Source organism: Oryctolagus cuniculus, chromosome 13 (genome assembly GCF_051225735.1).
Source record: "Oryctolagus cuniculus isolate XC-2025 breed Fujian yellow rabbit chromosome 13, ASM5122573v1, whole genome shotgun sequence".
NCBI classification, from domain to species: domain Eukaryota; kingdom Metazoa; phylum Chordata; class Mammalia; order Lagomorpha; family Leporidae; genus Oryctolagus; species Oryctolagus cuniculus.
The window spans coordinates 114,598,047-114,622,389 of NC_142879.1; the positions used below are offsets into that span (position 1 = coordinate 114,598,047).

The 24,343-nt window shown below is 44.3% G+C and overlaps 1 non-coding gene across 1 annotated transcript in view; it reads left to right on the plus strand.

Moving 5' to 3' along the window:
• The window catches only part of LOC127489541 (uncharacterized), a 511,334-nt gene extending 487,785 nt beyond the window's left edge, over positions 1-23,549 (plus strand). The window contains exon 8 of the transcript XR_016220028.1: positions 23,481-23,549. This is a non-coding gene — a transcript (uncharacterized LOC127489541). The remainder of the gene's footprint in view (positions 1-23,480) is intronic.
• The last annotated feature ends 794 nt before the right edge of the window (positions 23,550-24,343 follow it).

The window sequence follows — 24,343 nt, forward strand, 5'->3', positions numbered from 1 at the left end:
TCTTCATTTGGATTTTATTATTTAATGGACAAGGAGTTCTCAGTACATTCATGTTCATCAGTAATAAAAGGCTACCTCCAACTGACTTATAAACGTCCCCTAAATCCAGCACACAATCTCATGGGTAGCTACTATCTATAAGCCTTATGTTGATCATCAAGCCAAATATTTTTAACTGCTACAATCTACAATGGTCCTCATTATGATGCAGTTACTTAGAAACTAGAAGACATAATCCATTTCTCTAAATAAAAAAGTAAAATTCAGGGGCTGGCGGTGTGGCACAGCAGGTTAACACCCAGGCCTGAAATGCTGGCATCCCATATGGGCCCCTGTTCAAGACCTGGCTGCTCCACTTTTAATCCAGCTCTCTGCTATGGCCTGGGAAAGCAGTAGAGGATACTTGGTCCCCTGCACCCACATGGGAGACCTGGAGGAAGCTCCTGGCTGCTGGCTTTGAATCAGCACACTTCTGGCCGTTGTGGCCAATTGGAGAGTGAACCATCAGATAGAAGACCTTTCTCTCTCTCTCTCTCTCTCTCTCTCTCTCTGCCTCCCCTCTCTCTGTGTAACTCTGATTTTGAAATAAATAAGCAAATAAATATTTTTTAAAAAGAGTAGTAATGGTCAATATTTATAAAAAGGCCAGCGCCGTGGCTCAATAGGCTAATCCTCCAACTTGCGGCACCAGAACACCAGATTCTAGTCCCAGATGGGGCGCCGGATTCTGTCCCAGTTGCCCCTCTTCCAGGCCAGCTCTCTGCTGTGGCCAGGGAGTGCAGTGGAGAATGGCCCAAGTGCTTGGGCCCTGCACCCCACGGGAGACCAGGAGAAGCACCTGTCTCCTGCCTTCGGATCAGCGCGGTGCACCGGCCGCAGCACACCGGCCACAGCAGCCATTGGAGGGTTTAACCAATGGTAAAAGGAAGACCTTTCTCTCTATCTCCCTCTCTCACTGTCCACTCTGCCTGTCAAAAAAAAAATTTATAAAAAAAAGTTAAGTTAAAAAACCCCCAAACTCATATATTTCAAAGCTAAATTTGGAATACCTTGCTAATTCACAATTTATAGATTCATCAACCTTAGGTAACTAAAGCACAATTAAGCAGAAAAGAAGTAAAAAAAATTCCTTGGGGAGGGGCCAGCACTATGGCATTGTGGGTAAAGCTGCTACCTGCAGTGTGGCATCCCACATGGGCATTGGTTCAAGTCCTGGCTGCTCCACTTCTGATCCAGCTCTCTGCTATGGCCTGGGAAAGCAGTAGAAGATGGCCCAAGGCCTTGGGCCCCTGCACCCATGTGGGAGACCTGGAAGAGGCTCCTGGTCCCTGGCTTCAGATTGACACAGCTCCGACCATTGCAGCCATTTGGGAATGAGCCAACGGATGGAGGACCTTTCCCTCTCTTTCTTCCTCTCCTTCTCTCTCTGTGTAACTATTTCAAATAAATAAATAAATCTTTAAAAAAATTTCCTGGAATAGCCAAAATGCACATTATAAAGTCCAAGTAAGGTGTCTAGCCACTGGCTCACCATCATGACTCATAAAAACTCACTGTCCTGGCTACTCTGATATGAGTGGATGGACACAAAGCAGAAAAGAAAGCAATAGGTTTGAGCAGTGAATAAATGGAAAGGGCTCCAACAACAATGCTGCAGAGCTCTGTGGCCCCTAACTGAATGGGATATGCAGGCAGGCATCTCCTTAATTTCTGCCATGCTCTCAGTTGTCATAGGACCATAGAGCTGAGCACAACAATCAGAGCTTTCAAGTCCAACATCCACAATTCACTTAGTGATAGTGGAGCCCTGTAGCTTCGCTTCATGAGTACAACTAAACCTCCACACTTGATATGTCATCCTGTTAGGATCCACTGGAACTGGAGAGCGTATGGGGTCAGAGGGAGTAGAGGAGCATGGTGTGTGAGTCTCGTGGTGGTGGTAGCTGTGCAGAGGGAGGGGTGGAGGAGGAGATGAGCAAGAGCCCCTAGCACTGTGGGAATGAGGAGCAGAGGAGGAAGGGAGACAGGGGTGACTTGTCTGCATTATGCCTGGTACTCTCCTGGGTATAATTGATGTAACATGGATAATGTGAATATCATGATTACCCTAAAGGCAATTTCAGTCCTGGTGGACAAATGACAAGGACATAGATAATTAAAAACAATGTGACAAAAGTTGTGGGTGCAGAATACAATCACCTACATCATTTGTGGATGCCATGCCCATCAGGCAGGAACCACCAGGTTAAGGTCAGATCTCAGGGCTGGCATTGTGGTGTAGAGGGTAAAGCTACCCCCAACAGTGCCAGCATCCCATATGGGCACTGGTTCAATTCCCAGCTGCTCCACTTCTGGTCCAGCTCTCTGCTGTGGACTAGGAAAGCAGATGGCACAAGCCCTTGGGCCCCTGCACTCTCATGGGAAGACCTGGAGGGATCTCCTGGCTCCTGGGTTCTAAGCGGTGCAGCTCTGGCTATTGCAGCCACCAACATTGAAGTGAACCAGTGTATGGAAGACCTCTTCTCTCTCTGCCTCTCCTTCTATCTCTGTGTAACTCTGACTTTCAAATAAATAAATAAATCTTTTTTTAAAAAAGAGTCAGATCTCAGAGGTAACACAGCCCAGAAATGACACCATTGTATGAAATGAAAATAGGCAGATGGTAGGTAGAAGCTTGGTAACTAAAGCTGGGATCAGCACATGGATCTTGACTGGCAGGCTGTCAAACCAATCATCAACTTGGACTAGGCTGGGATCTCCCAACTTCTATCCTAGTGCCCATGTCTTGGCAGAGAGGCATAACCAAGAAAGAGAAAATCATCTCTGGCCTTGGCTGAGGGGACTGTGGGAGCTCCCCACATTTGAAGCCAGAATCTTTTTAACCCTGAGATTTCCTCTTTCATAGGAAGGCTCATTCCTGACCTTGTCTTCTTAGCATAAACCTCTCTAGCCACCAGACCTCCCATAGCCCCACATCACCGGGCACATGTGAATGTAAATGGCTGAATGAAGAGAATCTTGAGGTATCATGTAAATGGAAGACTCATGAATCTATTCTCACCTTATGGGTGTACTTGAAGGTGAGAAAACTGAGGCAGGGGACTTTGGTCATGTTCAACCATAGAGTCCTCCTTACAATGCAAAAAAAAAAAAACAAAACAAAACAAACAAAAAAACACAGAAAATCCTGTTCACACTTCAGAAGTGCCCAGCCATCCAGCCCTGAGTACATGCTCCTGGAACAATTGCAAATCCCCTAAGACCAGAGTTGGGCAGGCACTGTCTTGACAGTGTAGAAAACATTTGGGGAGGAAAGGCCCTGCCCCTCTAGAGCCCATTGGTTAAAGGATCCAGCAGAAGACTCAGAGGCTTGCCACATCACACATCTGCCCACAGAATAGGATGGTCACAGATGTGCTGTGAGCTGTGGCCTCGTGGTACTGGCTGTAGCTGTTGACACATCAGGGATGACTGGTGGCAGTGGTTTGAGCTAATCCTGCCTCTGTCTGGCCAGCATTGCAGTATGCATGGAATGAGTCTGCTCCTGGAGTGCCTGATGAAGCCAAGGGATGTGTGTAGACCTACAGAGGAAGTATGCAGCACTGGCCTCAAGGTTGGAAAGTTGCCATAGCAACAATATTTTCAGAAGGTGATGTGGCAGGGGTAGCCCTGCAAGGCAGGGTGGACTCCTGACTACATGTCCATCCCCTTATGCTCCTCTGAATTTAGAGGAGCCTGAATTGAGTACAACAAGCTGGGTGGGTGATATTGAGAGACCACCAGATGAGATTCTGGTTAATGTATGCAGGTTATGGGTCATAATGACAACTTAATGTGCAATATTGGGTGCTGTCCCATGTGTTCACTCACATGCCTGATATGAATGAGGGTCAGACAGAGGGAGAGTGGGCAATGGGATTTTCTTTTCTTTTCTTTTCTTTTCTTTTTTGACAGGCAGAGTGGACAGTGAGAGAGAGACAAAGAGAAAGGTCTTCCTTTTGCTGTTGATTCACCCTCCAATGGCCACAGCGGCCAGTGCGCTGTGGCTGGCACACCACGCTGATCCGATGGCAGGAGCAGGTGCTTCTCCTGGTCTCCCATGCAGGTGCAGGGCCCAAGCACTTGGACCATCCTCCACTGCACTCCCTGGCCACAGCAGAGAGCTGGCCTGGAAGAGGGGCAACCGGGACAGAATCTGGTGCCCCGACCAGAACTAGAACCTGGTGTGCTAGCGCCACAAGGTGGAGGATTAGCCTAGTGAGCTGCGGTGCCGGCCGCGCCGTGGGATTTTCAAGAAGAACCTATGAGCAAGTGAAGCAGGCTGATTTCTCACCTGGGGCTACTAGAGAAGAAGAAAGGTTTGCAGGCTAGAAAATGAGCAAAGAGACAGGAAACACAGCATCTCCTTTGCCCCTTCCCCAAGATGCACACCCAAGGTTAGCAATTGCCTTCCTCTTAAATTTGGATTGGTGCTAGTAATGATGTTGGAACTTGTGAATAAAGGGCCTAATGTGGCTAATATTCTGCTTATCTTTCCTACACATGGCCCAACAAATGATATTTGCTTAAAACAAATATAGGCATGCACATAGCTTGAGACTTGACTGAGAGTTCTTGCAAAATGTAAGTACTCCTTGCTGACTTGAAAGATGCTGAATGTGTGGCTCCATATTGGGATTGGGAGTTCTGTCATTAGAGCTGGATTTTGCCATTGGTGGTGCACATCATTTTCTCAACTAGGTCTCTGACAACTCCTATGGCATTCACCCTTGCTAGACATTTCCTCAGGTTCCCAGCTGAAAGGCAGCCAAACATGAATCCCATTATCTAAAGACTAGCATCTGTGGTCTCTTTGTGTGAGACCCTCAGCTGTCGGGCTGGAAGAGCAACAGCATCGCTCCACAAGAAACACTGGAGACAGGCCTGATGAGCCTGTCTGTTTTTTAGCAATCAGGCTCAGAATTTATAGGGGAAGAGGGGAAGAAAAAACCTTGGGTGGCAACAGCAAGTCTATAGAGCAAAAGGGGCAACATGCCAAAAGGCCTCCAACTAATTGACTTCTAGGTCACTTAGCACACATAGGCCCCTGGGCTCCTTTGTGCAACCAGCCCATGTCTGGGAGTTGCTTATCAGCTCTCTGTTTATGAACCACAAAAGCATAGCCACAAGGCTTCCAACAGGAAGAGGGGATGGAGGAAATGGGCCTGGAGCTCCTGCCACTTGCCAGCAGCCAGGCTGTGGGGTCCCTCCTGGGAGGCATAGCACACCATGCCCTCTCAACCTCCTGCATGGGCAGGGCAGACAGTCCCATGGGATCACCCACAGAAATCTATCTGAACTGCAAAAGATTGTGATTGGCTAAATTTTATTATAGAATTTATATCAGAAATTTCCCACCAAAGTCTGCTTTATTCTGACTTTGTCATACACAGTGATGGAGAAAGGACAAAAATCCTTATGTCCATGTTGATCTCTCACCTACACAACAAGCAGTCCCCTGTTTCTCTGACTTGCTAATACAGCCTCTCCCCCCCACCCCACCTTGACCAGCCATGCCCTGCCTCAACTTTTAGACACAACACTATGTGAAAACTTTGCTATCAGCCTGAGATCTCCCCCACTGCTCCCAAGCTGTCTCCCTCTGTCTCAGTGCTCAGCCTCAGAGCCCAGCCTCAGCCCAAACCCCTCCCAGCTCACACTGTGACCTCAAAGGACCTTTAAATCTAGTCCAAGCTCTTCTCTATCTCAGCAGCCTTGCTTTAGCTCAGACCTCCAAGCTCCTTCCCACCACTTTGTGCTATATAAAGCACCAGTCTGTAAGACAGGGGATTCTCTCTTTGCTGTGTTTGCTGGGAACTCTCTGCCATGCATTCACCTTGGAGTGAATCAACCTTCTGAATAAACCTGGTCTGCCTGTGGCTCCATGCTCTGTCACCTCTTTCTTGGCACACAGCTTGTCTTGTTTTGTGGACTTGTGCATGGAGATTTAAGATTACTACCCCAATCCCTGACCATTTAAAAGCTAATTTATGAACATGGACTTGGAATGTGGCTCCATTAATGTGTGTCTGTGATCTTAGAAGTTCTTTTGGCTGCTTTTATTGGGAGGTGACTGTCAGGAAATAAACTGCTAGGAAGAGATTGATGAGATTTCCTTTGAATTCTGTGGTGCTTCACTGAAACTTGGAACACTTTGGTGATCTAAGATGAAAAGCTCATTAACAATTCTTGCTCAAAATGCTAAAAATAATCAGCTATCTAGATCATAGACCTTGGATAAATGTTCTCTCCAACTTGAAATTTCTTTTCTTTTCTTTTTAATTTGACAGGTAGAGTTATAGACAGTGTGTGTGAGAGAGAGAGACAGAGAAAGGTGTTCCTTCTGTTGGTTCACTCCCCAAATGGCCACAATGGCCAGAGCTGCACCAATCTGCAGCCAGGAGCCAGGTGCTTCTTCCTGGTCTCCCATGCAGGTTCAGGGGCCCAACCACTTGGGTCATCCTCCACTGCCCTCTTGGCCACAGCAGAGCTGGACTGGAAGGGGAGCAGCTAGGACTAGAACCTGGTGCCCATAGGGGATGCCAGCACTGCAGACAGAGCATTAACCAAGTGAGCCACGGCCCTGGCCCATCCAACTTGAAATTTCTAGAGAAGACTTCACTTAAATGTTTTCAGCATTGATGTTTTCAGAAAGGAAATACAAAGAGCTACCCTTTTCCTTTGACTTAGTTGAACTTAGTTGTGGGAAGGAAGGGGAATGTGGAACCCAGTGACTGGTGATGTCTGGAGACCTAAGCTCCTAATGGCTACTCCCATGATTTCCTACAGCTTTTAAATCTGAGTGAAATCAGGTGAGAAACTCTAGTGTGCAAGCAAAGCACTCTGACAATCAGTATGTGGTCCACAGTAGAGACTAGGGTACCTGAGGAGTCAAATAGTCATTTTTCAGCATGGTGATTGCCTTAGAGCCATGAGCTTCAGCCCCCTGGGTGTAAGAAATTCCCAATTTTTGGTCCCCCAAATCCAGAGAGGATTCAGTACAGCTCATGACAAGAGAAGTTTTGACCAAACATGTGAAGCCCTTTTTGCATTCTTGATAGGATTTCTCAGGATCAAGGTTCTAAGCATTTTGACCTTGAGATTTCTAGCTGGACCCTTGGATATGTCAATGGATAATTTTGTATTTTCTAAAAACACTTGAAATCAGTTTAGCAGAAAATATTCTTAAATACAGATCTTAGGCTACTTTAGACACTAATTTCCAGAATGCTGCGGCAAAGAAAAAAAACTAAAAATCCCATTAAACTGCTAGTAGAGGGGCCAGTGCTGTGGCACAGTGGGTTAAAGCCCTGGCTTGACACTCCAGCATTCCATATGGGCACCAGTTTGAGTCCTGGGAGCTCCACTGTTGATCCAGCTCCCTATTCATGTTCCTGAGAGAGCAACAGAGGATGGCTCAGGTCCTCGGGCCTCTACATCCACATGGGAGACCCAGAAGAAGCTCCTGGATCCTAGCTTCAGATTAGCTCAGCTCCAACTGTTTCAGCCACTTGGGGAGTGAACCAGCAAATGCAAGTGTTCTCTCTCTCTGTCTCTGTCTCTCTCTGTAACTGTCTTTCAAATACATAGAATTAGTTACATGAGATTGAATTAATCATATTTATGGATTTCTATGCTTTTATTTAAATGTTTTTGGTTCTGCATTTCAGTGTTTCATCTAGATTCAGGAAGATTTCTACAATTTCTATTGGTTACTATACTTTAGTATAGTTTTATAAATAGGTGGAAATGTTTACCTTTCTACCTACTTAATTCCTCTAAAATGCAAAACTTTTTTGATTTCTTGTGGCAACGTTATTGTATGAGCTCAGTAAGAATCCATTATCAGGGCCGGCACTGTGGCATAGCAAGCAAAGTTGCTACCTGCAGTGCTGGCATCCCATATGGGCAATGATTCAGGTCCCGACTGCTCCACTTCTGATCTGGCCATCTGCTATGGCCTGGGAAAGCAATGGAAGATGGCTCAAGCCCTTGGGCCCCTGCACCAGTGTGGGAGAACCAGAAGAAGCTCCTGGCTTCAGATCAGCCCAGCTCTGGCCATTGTGGCCATTTGGAAGAGTGAACAAGCAGATGGAGGACATCTTTCTCTCCCTCTTGCCTCTGCCTCTTTGTAATTCTGGCTTTCAAGTAAAAATGAATAAATTTTAAAAAAGAAGAATCTATTATCATCATACCACAATATCCTTGAAAACGTTAGCATATACAAAAATTATGCACAGAATATCTGGCATCATGAACTCCTACCCTTGCAATTAGTGAATAGAGTTTTCACTTCTTAGTGAACCCCAAAACTTGAAAATACCAGATATTGCTGGTAAAAAAGAAAATATAAGCCTGTCTTGGATTCTATTTTTAACTTTCAGAATTTTTGGATCAGACATTATACATATTTAATGTAAGTAGTTAGCACACTGTAATACTCCTTCTTTCAGATCACAACTCTGTTCATTGTTTTTGTTTTATTTCATAGATTTAGTTTTTTATTTATTTGAAAGGCAGAATTACAGACAAAGAGGGAGAGACAGAGAAAGAGAGGTCTTCCATCCATGGTATACTCCACAAATGGCTGCAATATATGGAATGGGGCAAGGCTGAAGCCAGGAATCAGGAACTTCATCTGAGTCTTCCCCATGGGTGACAGGGGTCCAAGCACTTATGTCATCTTCTACTGCTTTCCCAGGTCCATTAGCATGGAGCCAAATCAGAAGTGACTCAAATTGGCACTCATATGGGATGTAGGCATCAAAGATGGCAGCTGAACCACTGGGCCACAATACCAGCCCATGTTCATGGGCCTGAAAACTTTCACTGAGGTTAATAAGCATTTCCTGTGTACTTATATGATGTTAATTATGGTATTCTGCTATTCGCTTGTAACCTTGTTTATTGTTTTAATATATAACTTCTGTATAGCTTATATGCATAGATGTAACTCAATTTGTTATCATCTTGTTGGTTTTGTTAAACACTTTTATTTTGAACTTTGGGCCTATTGAATGGCATACTTCTGCAGAAGTACAATTCCCAGCAAAATAATCCTGGCTAGGTACTTCAGGGCAACGGCTTCTGTATACAGAACAGATAGATCTAAGTTTAGCAATGGACTACAGATAAAGTTAGCCTGATGACCACTCCTAAATCTTCCTTGTTAATCAAATGTGACTAAAAACATATTTACACTGACTTCTTCTCATCAAATGTTTCTATCTTGACATGGGTCTGCATGAAAAACCAGGTCAAATACAACTTTGCAACAAGAGACAGATGGAACATGATTGATCAGCTGTGATTTCAGAACTAGATCTTGATCACATGGAAGAAACAAAAGTCAAGATGTAGTGAGTCACTGGTGTGAACTCTAAAGCAAATTAGATAAAGCAAAGAAGTTATAAAGATTTTTAATGAATGATGGATAGTAACTGGCACAAAAAGACTCTGCTAGAACTACAATCTCTAGAGTGCCCTCCCATTTTGAAAAAGAGATGAGAACTAGATATGATACTTAATATTCTCACACCTAATGCTACATCTATATGCTATTTAAAATGATTGTCATTCTATGAATCTGCTGTGTGGACTGCTTCCGAACTCAACATGTCTTAAAATGCAATGTCTGGCCTCATTCTAAGTCTTTTTTATTTTTGCTAAATATTTATTTATTTATTTGAAAGATAGCCTTACAAAGAGAGAGAGGGAGAGACAGAGAGATCTTCCATCTGCTGATTCACTCCCCAAATTGCTGCAACAGCCAGAGACAGGCCCACCCAAGTCAAGAGCCAAGAGCTTCTCCAGGTCTCCCAAGTGGTTGTAGGAACTGAGGACTTGGACCATCCTCTGCTCATTTCCCAGGTGCATTATCAAAGATGGATCAGAAGTGGAGCATCTGGGACTCAAACCCATGTCCATATGATGCTGCCAAGACAGGCGGTGGCTTTATCCTCTACACTAAAGTGGAAGCCCCATGCACACAAAGTCTTAATCAATGACTCTTCCTGGTTTTAAACTGAAAGTTTTCAGGCAGAAAAATCACTAATTTCTCTGGTTTCATTTGAGGTACAGAAATACTAGCATGTTGCTTTTATTACTGCTGTAGAATGGTGATGCACCTGCAAGATAAAGCTATGCAGAAACTGGCTGTGTAAACCTTCTATTTATGCAGAAGATCACTACAGCTAAACCCAGAACTTGGGAGTTTTTTCTTAAAGAAACACCTACAGCAGCTGCTGTTGTGGTGTAACAGGTAAAATTGCCAACTATGACTCCAGCATCCTATATGAGTACTGATTTTAGTCTTGGCTGCTGCACTTCCAATCCAACACTTTGCTAATGGCCTTTCAAAAGCAGTGGAAGATGTCCCAAGTACTTGTGCCCCGGCTGCCCAGGCAGGAGACCATGAAGAAGCTCCTGACTCCTGGATTTGGCATGATTAAGCCCTGGCTGATGCCACCATCTGGGGAAGTGAAACAGCAGGTGGAAGATCTCTCCCTCTCTCTCTCCCTGTTAATTAATAAGTAAGCAAATAAAGAAATTAAAGAAATGCCTACAACCTCCTCTCTTTTCATCCTTAAAATACCCTCACATTACCCCATAAATTTCATGAAGCACTCCAGGCTCTCAATGTTATCTGGATAATTTCTCTTCAAATGCAAAAAGAATTGGTTGACTTTTCCAAACACTTTGTATTGAAGAGACTACTTATTTTTCTTTATCTGTTCTAGACACCTTAAAAGTCAATTGACTGGCCAGCTCCACAGCGCAATAGACTAATGCTCTGCCTGCGGCACCAGCACACCGGGTTCTTGTCCCATTCAGGGCGCTGGATTCTGTCCCGGTTGCTCCTCTTCCAGTCCAGCTCTCTGCTGTGTCCCGGGAAGGCAGTGGAGGATGGCCCAAGTGCTTGGGCCCTGCATCCACATGGGAGACCAGGAGAAGCACCTGGCTTCAGATCAACGCAGTGCGCTGGCCGCAGCGGCCATTCGAGTGTGAACCAATAGAAGGAAGACCTTTCTCTCTGTCCACTCTGCCTGTCCAAAAAAAAAAAAAAAAGTCAATTGACTATAGGTTAATGGCTTGTTCTCTATTCTGCCCCATTGCTTAATGTGTGTGCTTTAGTGCCAGTGATATGCTATTTTGATTACTATAGCTTTGTAAAATATATTAAGTAGTGTGACCATTCCAGCTTTCTTCTTTTACTTCAATATTGACTTGACTATTCATTATCCTTCACAGTTCTGTACAATTCTGGGGACTTTAAAATATTTTGTTAAAGAGGGGCTGGTTGGTACTGTGGTTTAGTGGGTAAAACCACCACCTGCAGTACCAGCATCCCATAAGCGTGCCAGGTCAAGTACCGACTACTCCACTTATGATTCAGCTCTCTGCTATGGTCTAGGATAGCAATGGAAGATGGCCCAAGTCCTTGGAGACCTTGAAGAAATCCTGTTTCTTGGCTTTGGATCAGCACCCTGCCACAGCCTTTGTGGCCATCTGTGGAGTGAACCAGTGGATGGAACACTTGATTCTCTGTCTCTGTCTCTCCGCAATTCTTTCACATAAATAAATCTTTTAAAAAGTTTTGTTAAAGAATAGCATTGAAACTTTGCAATTGCACTGAGTCTGTATATTGATTTGGATAGTAAGAATATCCTAATACTATTCTAACTTATGAACTTGAGTAATGTTTCAATTATTTTTGTTGTATTCAATTTCTTTACCAACATTATAAAATATTCAGCATTCAGGTAATTATCTTCCTAGATTAAATTCATTCCTATATATTTATTTTTTCTGCTAGAATTTGTTTTTCAAAAAATTGGATCTTAGGTTATATAAATTCTCTTAATTTTGTATTCTATAACAGCTGCAAAGAAAAAAGCATCTGGCAAAACAAACCCAGATTCATTATTTAAAAATTTCAAGAGAGAGGGCCAGGGGCTGATGCTGTGGTGCAGCAGATTAACGCCCTGGCCTAAAGCGCCAGCATCCCATATGGGTGCCAGTTCTAGAACCAGCTGCTCCTCTTCCAATCCAGCTCTCTGTTGATGGCCTGGGAAAGCAGTAGAAGATGGCCCAAGTCCTTGGGCCCCTGCACCCAAGTGAGGACCTGGAAGAAGCTCCTGGCTCCTGGCTTTGGATCAGCGAAGCTCCAACTGTTGCGGCCATCTGGGGAGTGAACCATTGGATGGAAGACCTCTCTCTCTCTCTCTCTCTCTCTCTCTCTCTCCATCTGGGGAGTGAACCGCTGGATGGAAGACCTCTTTCTCTCTTTCTCTCTCTCTCTCTCTCCCTCTTTCTCTCTCTCTCTCTGCCTCTCTTCTCTCTGTGTAACTCTATTAAATAAATAAATCTTTAAAAAAGAGAGAGAGACAGGGCCAGTGTTGCAGTACAGATGGTTAGGCCACTGTCTACAGCACCAGCATCCCACATGGTCACTGATTCAAGTCCCAGCTGCTCCACTTCTGATCCAGGTCTCTGCTACTGTGCCAGGGAAAGCAGCAGTGGATGGCCCAACTGCTTGCACCTATGTTGGAGACTTGGATGAAGCTCCTGGCTCCTGGCTTTGACCTGGCCCAGCCCTGCCATCAGTTGGGCATTCATTTGGGGAGTTGAACTAGTGAATGGAAGATCTCTGCCTCTGCTCTCTCTTTGTAACTCTGACTTTCAAATACTAAATAAATCTTTTAAAAAAAGAAATGCATCTCAATAAAATAAAGGCCATAAATGACAAGCTCACAGCTAACACCACAGTCAACAGTGAAAATTTGAAAACTTTTCCTCTTAGGCAGACATCGTGGAATACTGGGTAAAGTCACCATCTAATGCCAACCTCTCATATGGCATTGTTTGTGTCCCAGATGCTCCACTTCAGATGAAGCTCCCTTTTAATGACCAGGAAAAGTCAAAAGAAGATTCTCCAAATGCTTGGGCCCCTGCAACCCATGTGAGCCCCAAAAGAAGCCCCTGTTTTTGGGCTGGCCCAAGGCTGGCCATTGCAGCCATCAGGAATGAACCAGAGCATGGAAGATTTCTCTCTGTCTCTCCTGACTCCTTGAAAATATAAACATTTCCAGGGCCAGCACTTGGTGCAGTGGATTAAGCCCTGGCCTGAAGTGTCAGCATCCCATATTGGTGCTGGTTCTAGTCCAGCTGTTTCTCTTCTGATCCAGCTCTCTGCTGTGGCCTGAGAAAGCAGTAGAAGATGTCCCAAGTCTTTGGGCCCCTGCACCCATGTGGGAGACCTGGAGGAAGCTCCTGGCTCCTGGCCTCTGATGGCATAGCTCTACCTGTTGCAGCCATCTGGGGAGTGAACCAGCAGATGGAAGACCCCTCTATCTCTCTCTGCCTTTCCTCTTTCTGTGTAACTCTAACTTTGAAATAAATAAATAAATCTTAAAAAAAGAAAAGAAAAACATTTCCTATAACAACAAAGAATACAAGGATGTCTACTCTCATCACCTCAATTGTGTATAGGACTGAAACATCTAGTGGGAGCAATTAGTGAGAAAAAGAAATAAAACTGGACCTTAGCTATTTAGAAAACCCTAATGATTCCATGAGAAGCTATTCATTGTCCTGAATTGTGCAGCATGTCAAGCCATTGTTTGTGTTGCCAGCATTCCCTATCAGAGCACCAGCTCTAATCCCAGCTACTTTGCTTCTGATCCAGTTTCTTGCTAATATGCCTGGGAAAGCAGCAGAGGATGGTCCAAGCCTTATGTGCCTGTTACCCAATGTAAGAGACAATGATGGCTGCTGGCTTCAGCCTGCCAAAGATCTGGCTGTTGTAGCCATTTAAGAAATAAACTGTCATTCTTACTCTCTCTCCCCATCTGTCTCTGCCTATCTCAGAGTCTCCTGCTTTTAAGACAAATAGGGACCAGCACTGTGGCAGAGGAGGTTAAGTGGCCTCCTGTAATAACAGCATCTCATATGGATACCAGTGTGGGTTCCATCTGCTCAACTTCCATTCTAGTTCTCAGGTAATACACCTGGGTCCAAGGTCCAAGTACCTGGGCCAGTGCAACCACATGGGAGACCTGGAAAGAAGCTCCTGGCTCCTGGCTTTGGCCTGTTCCAGCCCTGGTTATTGCAGAAGTGAACCAGCAGATGGAAAAACTGATCCTCTCTCTCTCTCTGTAACTGCCTTTCAAGTAAATAAATATTATAGCAACCAACATAGCAAATAAATATTTTTCAAGATTTCTTTCATTTATTTGAAAGGCAGAGTTACAGGGAGATAGATCTTTGATCTTGGTTCACTGCCCACATCTACAGTGGCATGGCTGGGGAGCCAGAAGCATAGGTTGCAGAGGCCCAAGCACCTGAACCATCTTTCCCTGATTTTCCAGTGCATTAGCAAGAAGCTGGATAGGAAGTAGAAGAGCCAGGACTCTAATCAGTGCACACGTGGTATAGCGGAATGGCAGGTGGTTGCTGGACTAAAATTGATATATCTTTAAAAAGGAAAATTAAAAAAAAAACTATTAAATCCAAAAATGCATTCCATAAAGTTGCAGGATACAGAATCAACCAGGTTGTAGTAATTGTGCTACATCAAAAATGTTTGAAGCAATGTAGATTTATCTTGGAGAAGGACAGACTGAAAGATTAATGCCAACTGGTGCCGCAGCTCAATAGGCTAATCCTCTACCTGTGGCACCGGTACACCAGGTTCTAGTCCCGGTCAGGGCACCGGGTTCTGTCCCAGTTGCCCCTCTTCCAGGCCAGCTCTCTGCTGTGGCTTGGGAGTGCAGTGGAGGATGGCCCAAGTGCTTGGGCCCTGCACCCCATGGGAGACCAGGAGAAGCACCTGGCTCCTACCATTGGATCAGTGTGGTGCACCGGCCACAGTGCACCAGCTGCAGCGGCCATTGGAGGATGAACCAATGGTAAAAGGAAGACCTTTCTCTCTGTCTCTCTCTCTCACTGTCCACTTTGCCTATAAAAAAAATTAATGCCTTGCTAGTGAATAAATGCGGAATCTGATGTTACAGAGTAAAAGGTACAAGCATTATGAACGTGTATTGTTTCCTAGGCTGCCATAAAATCATGACAAAATAGGTGACTTAAAACAACTAAAATGGGATAGGCATATAAAAATGTGGAATAAATATATATTCTTTTTCTGTTCTTGAGGCTGGAAATCTGATATCAGGGTGTTGGCAGCGCCATGTTTCTTCTAATGGCTCTGGAGAAGAATGCCTCCTTGCCTTTACCTAGCTTTTGATGATTGCCTGCAATCATTGATATTCAGTGGCTAGAAGCGTATCTCTCTAATTTCTGCCCCTGTTATCATGACATCTCCTTTCTGTGTGTCTTCATATGGCTTTCTTTTTTTTAATATTTTATTTTTTTGACAGGTAGAGTTACAGACAGTGAGAAGCAGAGAAAGAGAGAAAGATCTTCCATCTGCTGGTTGACTCCCCAAATGTTGGCAACAGCAGGAGCTGGGATGATCCAAAGCCACAAGTCAGGAGCTTCCTCCAAGTCTCCCACATGGGTGCAGGGGCCCAAGGACTTGGGCCATCTTCTACTGCTTTCCCAGGCCATCAGCAGAGAGCTGGATTGGAAGAGGAGCAGCCGGGACTAGAACTGGTGCCCATATGGGATGCCGGTGCCACAGGTGGAGATTAAACTTCTGTGCCACAGCACTGGTCCCTATATGATCTGCTTATAAAAACAATACATATTGGGGGCCAGCACTGTGGTGTAGCAGGTAGGGCTTCCACCTGCAGTGCCAGTATCCCTTATGAGCACCACTTTGAGTGCCGGCTGCTCCACTTTTGATCCAGCTCTCTGCTGTGGCCTGAGAAATCAGTAGAAAATGACCCAAGTCCTTGGGCCCCTGCCCCCACATGGGAGACCTGGAAGAAGCTCTTGGCTCCTGGATTTGGATTGGCACAGCTCCGGCCATTGCAGCCAATTGGCGAGGGAACCAGTGGATGGAAGATCTCTCTCTCTGCCTCTCCTTCTCTCTCTGTGTGTAACTCTGACTTTCAAATAAATAAATAAATAAATAAATCTTCAAAAGCAAAAAAAGTAGAGAATGAGATTTTGACAAAACATAAAATGTCTTTTCCTCATTTAATAATCAGAAATGTAAAATATTCTCTTGTAGTCTGTTTATTTTAACAAGCTGCTCAACCAGATAACTTGGAAATCAAACCTGATGATAAAGTACTAAAATTTAATTAGAAATTAGAATAATGTTGTTTCCAAAGGCTTGGACTCTGTCCCAAGTGTGGGGAGCAGGTCCCTGTGGGGAGCAGGGCCCATCTCCTGCAACATGGTGAAATAAGTACTGAGACTACCAAGACTAGACTAGACTACTGAGACTATTGAGACTAACTCTATGCGCCTGATCTCCCACCATATGGCGCTCTGAGGAAGTAAACAAATCTTACACAGCTGCTTCATCAATTAGCTGATTCCTGATCCAACCTCTGATTGGAGGAGAACAGCATGCCCCTAGCGTGGGCAGCAGAGCATGGATTGGTGGAAGAGGACTATAAAGGCAAGATAGAAGCGGCATGGAGGGATTTGCTTATGCGCCACAGACATCTCACAAAATGCACCGAAAGAATAACCAGAATGCGGACACACACCAAGTGGAATGCAGTTAGAATGTGGTTAGCACAGGAGCAAACTTGAGCACACAAGGCAGAGTCATTCGCTTAAACAACAGCGTCCGGTCTGGTGTAGCTCCCCCCCCCCCCCCCCCCCCCCGTGAGCCCGCGGGGGAGCGACAAGTGGTTCCGTGACTCAGATACAGATGGGGGGAAAAAGCCACGGGGAGAGAGATAAAAAGCGGCAGGGACAAAAAGCCGCGGGGGAAACATAGAGAGAAATAAGAAAGCTGGAGAAAGGAAAATAAGAAAAAGCCGCAGGAAGAAAACCGCAGGGAGAGAAAGAAAGCTGAGGGGAAAAAAGCTGTGGGGGGATAAGAGAGCTGGGAAATAGAAAAAAAAAATAAGAAAGTCTCCCCACAACATGGTGATGAGAGGGCTTGGATTCGGACTGCCTAGGGTGATAAGCACCTGCGGGCAACTCTAGCAGAGCAGAGTATGTGCCGCGGGGCACCGAAGACAGGCGTGTATGAACACCACAAAGAATAAAAAGAAGGGGGAGCTGTGGGGAGCAGGGCCCTGTGGGGAGCAGGGCCCATCTCCCCACAGCAAGTGCCAATTAAAATAATGAGGACATGGTTTTGGGGAGAATACAACAGAGCAGTTAATCCTTTGCAAACGAGGACACAGAAGTCTATCAAATCTCAATGATAGTTACCAAATAATCAGGCCCTTGCTGCTTGCTGCTCAGATGGTCAATTCATCAGAGTGTTGGTAAAAGGAAAGGGTTAATTTAAAAAATCCAGTACTCTTGGGGGAAAGAGATCCCCCAATCCAAAGTGAGCTCTTTCCCAACAAACCAACAGGACAGTTGCAGAGTGAGGTTGGAAATAGAACAATGAGTCTATTTGATTAACAATTATGCAGATTTTCATGCTTTGTTCTGATGAGGGTCCTACCTTGGCAGAGGAGTGTAGCATGGATCCCTCAGCTGGCAGTTCTTGATACAGAGCTCAACATCAGTTGGGAGAGCTCAACATCAGTTGGGAGGAGACTTTCTGTAGCTGGGTCAAAAGTCTGCCATTCCAAATCACCCCCTTTCAGTGGACTCCTAAAATTCTTATGAAAACAATATTCACAAGACTAGGGTTAGAGTAGATGCCTTCATGAAGGTAAAATGTGGGAAGGGAAGGTGCCTTTATTATGGCTAATAATTCCTCACTGTCAAGTTTTCTGATCCATATGTATGGAATAGGGGAATTGACTCCATTCTGGCTACTTTCTGCTGAATGAAAGTAATGTAGGGGAATTTTTGGAATGGAAAATTGACATTGTTTTGACCCTTGCTTTCTCCCTTTGAAGAGAGATAAAGGCAAGAACATACGTTTAGCTTCTGGCTCATACGTTCATTTGTAAAGTTTCTGTAACATAGTGACTTTAAACCCTAAGTAAATTCCCAATAACATTATTAGAATGTTAGTCCTCATTTAAAATTCCTCCTAAAATAGACCTGGTTCCAGATGGTAACCAGGAAATGAATTTGAAAGCCAGTCTCTACCTCCTTGGGAAAGGGGAGCCACTCAGGTAGTTTCCGCATGTTTTACCTTGCAGGTGCCTTATCATTTCACAGTAATAATAAAAGCAACAACATATTAACATTACTCTACCTAAACAGCAAATCATAAAACTGTTGGCAGCTTTCACTAAGAATTTTTAACCTCAAGTAAGTAAAGCCATTGACTAGGGCTCAGTTTGTAGGTCAGACATAGTATTAAACTGGATGGGCATGTTAGCTAGGAAAATGATCCCAGAGCTATTGGGATTTTATACACAATATCTTGTTTTGATGGAGGCACAAATTTCTTCTTTGGATGGCCATGAGGGTGTTTCAAGCCATTTGGCTTTGGGGGATTGCCTTCCTCAGTAGGGAAATTTAAGCTCAGTTCTATCTCTCCTTCACCATCCAATAGGCACCTGCATAATAAGAAAAAGCATAGTTTCCTACCGCTTTCTCTCTATATAACCCTGCTGTTTAAATAAAGAAAATCAATCTTTAAAAAAAAATGAATTCCAGATCCGAATTTCTAAAGGGGATGTCAATCACATACAGGCTTGCTGGACTATAGTGTTCCAAGCATCCATGCACATGTTCCTCAGAAGGCTTTAGAAGAAAGGAGGCTGACACTCATCATTTTTAGATTAATGAGCAGGTCGTGTGACTGTGAGCTGGGAACCTCCCTGTTGTTTATGAGGTTGCAATAGTGAGATGGGCTGTCCAAGAGTGAACTGCTCTGCCTCTCCATAGTACATCATCAGTGGCTGTTATTCTTACATGTATTAGGCAGTCTTGGCTAGCAATGTCCAGATTTTTAAATATTTAAATTTTTAAATTTGAGTCAGTATTCTGAGTCCTACTTCTTGCTTCTTGATTACCAGGAATTCCAAGACCTATCTCAGATCTGAAAACCCCAGTATGGGTGCTGTATATAGATTCTAGCATAATGTGAGAGTATAAGATGAGAGAACTCCAAACATTGTATTTAGTTAGTATACCTTAGAAATAGTGGCAGTCTGTAGAGGTTGCAAATCTACCTACCAGGGTGGTGAGACATTTAAGGGATTTTAATAATTCCCCAAAATTTATTAAAAGGAAAAACAGCAACATGATAAAGGCTGGCTTCCCACGAGTCCTAACCCTATTCATCTTCCTGCACTATACACCCTCACCCATCCATGATCCGTACCCACCCTGCATAGCTTGTCTGGGCCGCAGCTGAGAGAAATTTGATGGGGAGCTGATGACAAATATCCTAAGCAGCATATTGACAAAGGAATCAGCCCATAAGACCTTTGGATCTAGCTGAAAAGCCCATGACATCATTTCAGGCAAGAAAAGCTAAGACACCGTGGCAAAAAAAAAAAAAAATCTACATGAAGAATCTCCGTGAGTTAGACCTCAGTGGAAAGAAGGGGCCATCAAAGGAGGTACCTTTCTCTGAAGGGAGAAGAGAACTTTGCTTATGGCCCTGTCTGAATACTGACAGAGTTTGTGGACTCAAAAAGCTTCCACAGCCTTGGCAGCACATGAGAAGAGCCTCAGGTGATCACTGACTTCATAATTAAGAGTGTCAATTGTTAAATCAACAACAGGGGTCACTGTGCACTTGCTTACCACGTAGGACCTCTGTCCTTAATGAGTTGTACTATGAGAATTAATGTAAAACTTGTCATCTTCAAAAGTACTTTATACATTGTGTGTCTGTGTACGAGCAAACTGTTGAAATCTTTACTTAGTGTAGAGTTGGTCTTTGGTATATAAAGATAATTAAAAATGAATCTTTATGAAGAATGGGATAGGAGAGGGAGTAGAAGGTGGGACAGGGAGAAGTGGGGGTGGGAGGGTGGGTATGGGGGGAAGAACTGCTGTATTCCTAAAACTGTATCCATGAAATTTGTATTCATTAAGTAAATGCTTTATAAAAGGAAAGGAAAGGAGAGGAGAGGAGAGGAGAGGAGAGGAGAGGAGAGGAGAGGAGAGGAGAGGAGAGGAGAGGGGAGGGGAGGGGAGGGGAGGGGAGAAAAAAAGAGCCAAGAATGGGACAAATATCCCTAAAGCTCCTGCATTTTCTAAATTGACAAGGACTCCTAACTGTCTCCTTGGGCATCAACAGCCACAGACACAGTTGCTGGATGGTTTAAGGGATTTAAATGTTTACTCCATCGCATTTACCAGATCTCTCACAAAACCTCTACTATAGGAAATCCACTTAACAGGGGCTGATGCTGTTGCATATTGGGTAAAGCAGCCACCCGCAGTGCCAGCATCATATTTGGGTGCCAGTTAGGGCCACCCCTTGCTGCTTCAGTTGTGATCCAGCTCTCTGCTGTGGCCTGGGAGAACAGTGGAGGATGGCTCAGGTGCTTGGGCCTGCATCCAGGGTGGAGGGGGTCTGGGAGGATTCTCCTGACTCCTAGATTCAGATCAGCCCAGCTCTGGCCATTGCAGCTACCTGGGAAGTGAACCAGTGGATGGAGGACCTCTCTCTCTCTCTCTCTCTCTCTCTCTCTCTGCCTCTGCTTCTCTGTAACTCTGCCTTTCAAATAAAATAAACATTTTAAAAAATCCACTTAACAGCCAACTTCTCTTAAATTTAACACACATACAGGACATGCAGTATTACAATAGAACACCACTTTCTTCTTAGTAAGAAGAAAGTAAGTAAATAAGTAAGCCACAATGCAACTCAAGGTGATTTTGGATGGAAATTAAATTGAACCACTCGTATTTCACCAAATGAATACTCTTCCAAATTGGTGTGTGTGAACCTCTGGATCTCCTCACATCCGGAGCTGAAGAGGCAGCCCGCTACTCTGCATGGAGCAGGTAGTGGCACAAGCCAACCTTCAGAGCTGTCCCTGAGCTGTAACCCCACTGTCTGTGTGAGTGTGTGTGTGTGTGTGTGTGTGCATGGGCCCAGTGTGTACGAACCTCTGGATCTCCTCGCATGTGGAGCTGAAGCACCAGCTCACTAGCCCCCTTGCTAAGCGACACAAGGTGACTACGAGATGCTCCAGCCAAGATGCCGCCTCATCACCTTGCCTGGCGTCCATATCAGCCTACTGCCAGAGCAGACCACAGAGGCAGACCAGGCCTCTGAGCAGGGGACCTCTCCAACTTCTCTTCACCTTCCACTGCAGTTTAGTTCACAGGTTCCAGAGCAAAGAAACAACCTGATACGTGTTAAATATCCTCCAGGAACAAATTTGAGTGAAACCTACATTTGTTCTCAGGAAAATAGACTTTGCTTCACCTTCTACTGCAGTTTAGTTCACAGGTTCCAGTGCAAATATGGAATAGGAAATAATCATCAAGAACATGAACATAAAACTCACTTGCTGGGACTGGCATTGTGGTACAGCACATTAAACTATCACTTATGATGCCTGCATCTCCTATCAGAGTGCCAACTTGAATCCTAGCTGTGTTCTTTCTGATCCAATCTCCTAACTGTGCCTAGGAATTAGCAGATAATGGCCTGATTACTTGACTCCTTGCCACCCACATGAAATACTCAGATGAGGTTCCTGACTCCTGGCTTCAGTCTGGCTCAGGCCCAACTGTTGCAGCCATTTAGGGGAGGGAACCAGTGAATGGAAATCTCTCTCTCTCTCTTTATTCCTCCCCTATGTGTGTGTATCTCCTTCCCTCTCACTCTGCCTTTCAGCAAAATAAATAAATCTCTAAAAAATCTCCCTTCAGGATCAAGCATCTGGGGGTTACTACACTTTAGGAGGAAATGGATTGATTTGTTCAGAGTACTCAAAGCAGCTTCTGTATATATCTCAGTTCTTTCTCTGTCCACACTTACGTTTTTATAGCACTTATGACAGCATCAATGTGAGTTTTCATTCATTTTCTCATATGTAGTGTGTGACCTATTACAAAGCAACCTTCCTGATTGTATGTCTTTTGCTTCTCCATCCCAAATACTTAGAATAGTGTCTTGTGCCTGACACGTGAAGATCATTTGTTGAATGAACAAACTGAACTATTTACTAAATGTTAATGAAGCAGCTTATGTTCAATCAGTCCATTTATAAAATAAAGCTCAGCTGACTATGAAATGTTTATATTGTATATAAAATATATATGAATTTGCAATCTGCCTTTGAACTCGGTCATGAGCATCAGTATCCTTGTCTCCTTAATTGTTGTGGGCAGTAAGAAGACTTCTGTCTGCTCTGTTTAAAGATCCCCATGGTTCTCAGTGTTCAGAGAGCTTTTCTGCTGGTGACCTTCCATGTCCATTTGGTTTCTCTTTGTACCAAGCCTGGACTTGAGGATTGTGATTGTGGCTATGGATCCCAGTTCAAAACTCAAAATGTACCCACTGAAATATTTTCTGATTTCCTCTTCAATCCAATGGCTGTTTGACACAGTGTGGATCGACATCCACATACGTGTGACTTTTCCCATTTTTCTGGAATTGATTTCTATTTTAATTCCATTGGAGTCATGAAAGCAATGATATGACTCCAATTTTCTAAAAATTGTTGACACATATTTTCTGAAATAACAGATGATCCCACCTGGAGAATTGTTGACAGCTGTTGAGAAGAACACATGTTCTGCTGTCAGGTAGAATGCTCTCTGTCTAACTGTTAGGAAAAGTTGATTTATAATATTGCTCAAATCTACCACTCTTGAAAGTGGAGTAGTAATACATTCTGTTTGTTCCATTGCTGTTTATCCCTTCAGAGCTGTCAACATTTGCTTATATATTCTGGTGTTCTGAGGTTGCATATGCATGTTGTTCAACCTCAAAAAGTACACAGAGGAACATTCAAGAATATCAATAATAATATAGGAACAAAATGAGGAATTCAAAAAACACATAGAACAATGAAGAATCAATCAATTTTCAAGATGTAGAAAATGGTGAATAAAAAGAAATAAAAATAAATAGAAAAGTTCTACTCTAAAGAAACACACAATAGAAAAAACATTTTGTTATGTAGAAATGGGATTGGACTTGCATGATCCTCAAACTCTGATGCTTTTCCCTGGCACAAGTCCATGTCTTCTACTGAGAGCATCATCCAATGATTTCTTCAGAGTGATCCATCCCACCTGTCAGTGCAAGTGTTAAGTTGTTGCTCCCCCATTCGCGGAGGAACGACACTAGACCCTGCGCTGTTTTTTGTCTGCTCGGCCCTTCCTGGGTTTGCTGCTGGTCCTTCCCAGGTTGGCTGCCGACCCCTCCACCTCCGTGGAGGGGCGGCTCCCTCTGCCACTTTCCCCGCTTCCGCGGAGGAGCGGCACACCACCGGCCGGCTCTCTCGGGGGCTGCTCAGGTGTTCCTTCAGATGTTCCTGGTGCATGTTGTCTCTCTCCTTCTTTATAGTCCTCTTCCACCAATCCCAACTCTGCTACCCACACGCCAAGAATGCTGCTCTCCTCCAATCAGGAGCAGGATCAGCTCCTGCAGCTTATCAGACTGATGAGGCAGCTGCGTAGTTGTTTGCTCCCTCAGTGCCATATTGTGGGACAGCAGATGCATAGAATAAGTCTTAATTCCAGTAATTTAGTCTAGTCTCAGTTGCTCCCCACATTAAGTGACCATAAAACTAGCTCCTGCTGCAGGGGCAAGGGTCATGCTTGTTCTTCCTGCTGTGGCAGTGTTGGTGCATGAGGAGTTGGGGCTCAGGTGTGCACATTTTGAGGGAATTCACAGGCCCCAGGATTTAGCCCTGGCTGTGGACACAACACCTCTCTGTTCAGCACAAGGTACACCTGCTTCCACCTAGTGTAAGATGCCCAGGGATGACCAAATTATGTCTCCCCCAAACACAGCCAGAAGGGAGGGAACCCAGGCCACACCCACACTGAACACGGCTTCGGCTTCTCCACTCTGTCATCAGTGTCTTTAGTGAGAGAGGATGGCATCGGATTCCTATTTCAAAAAAAAATTGATGATATAAAACTCAACAAAATGGAATCAGGAAAGTTATTGTGAAAATGGGCAAATATAAGAGATTGTACAAAATTAGTAAGTATTAACTGCACTTCTGAGAAAATATGTTAATTTTTATGAGATGTGTATTTGGCCACTTTTTTCATATCCACTCTTTTTTTTTTTAAAGATCTGTGTTATTTATTTGAAAGGCAGAGTTAGAGAAAGACAGGTCGAGACAGAGAGAAATTTCAATTGGTTGGT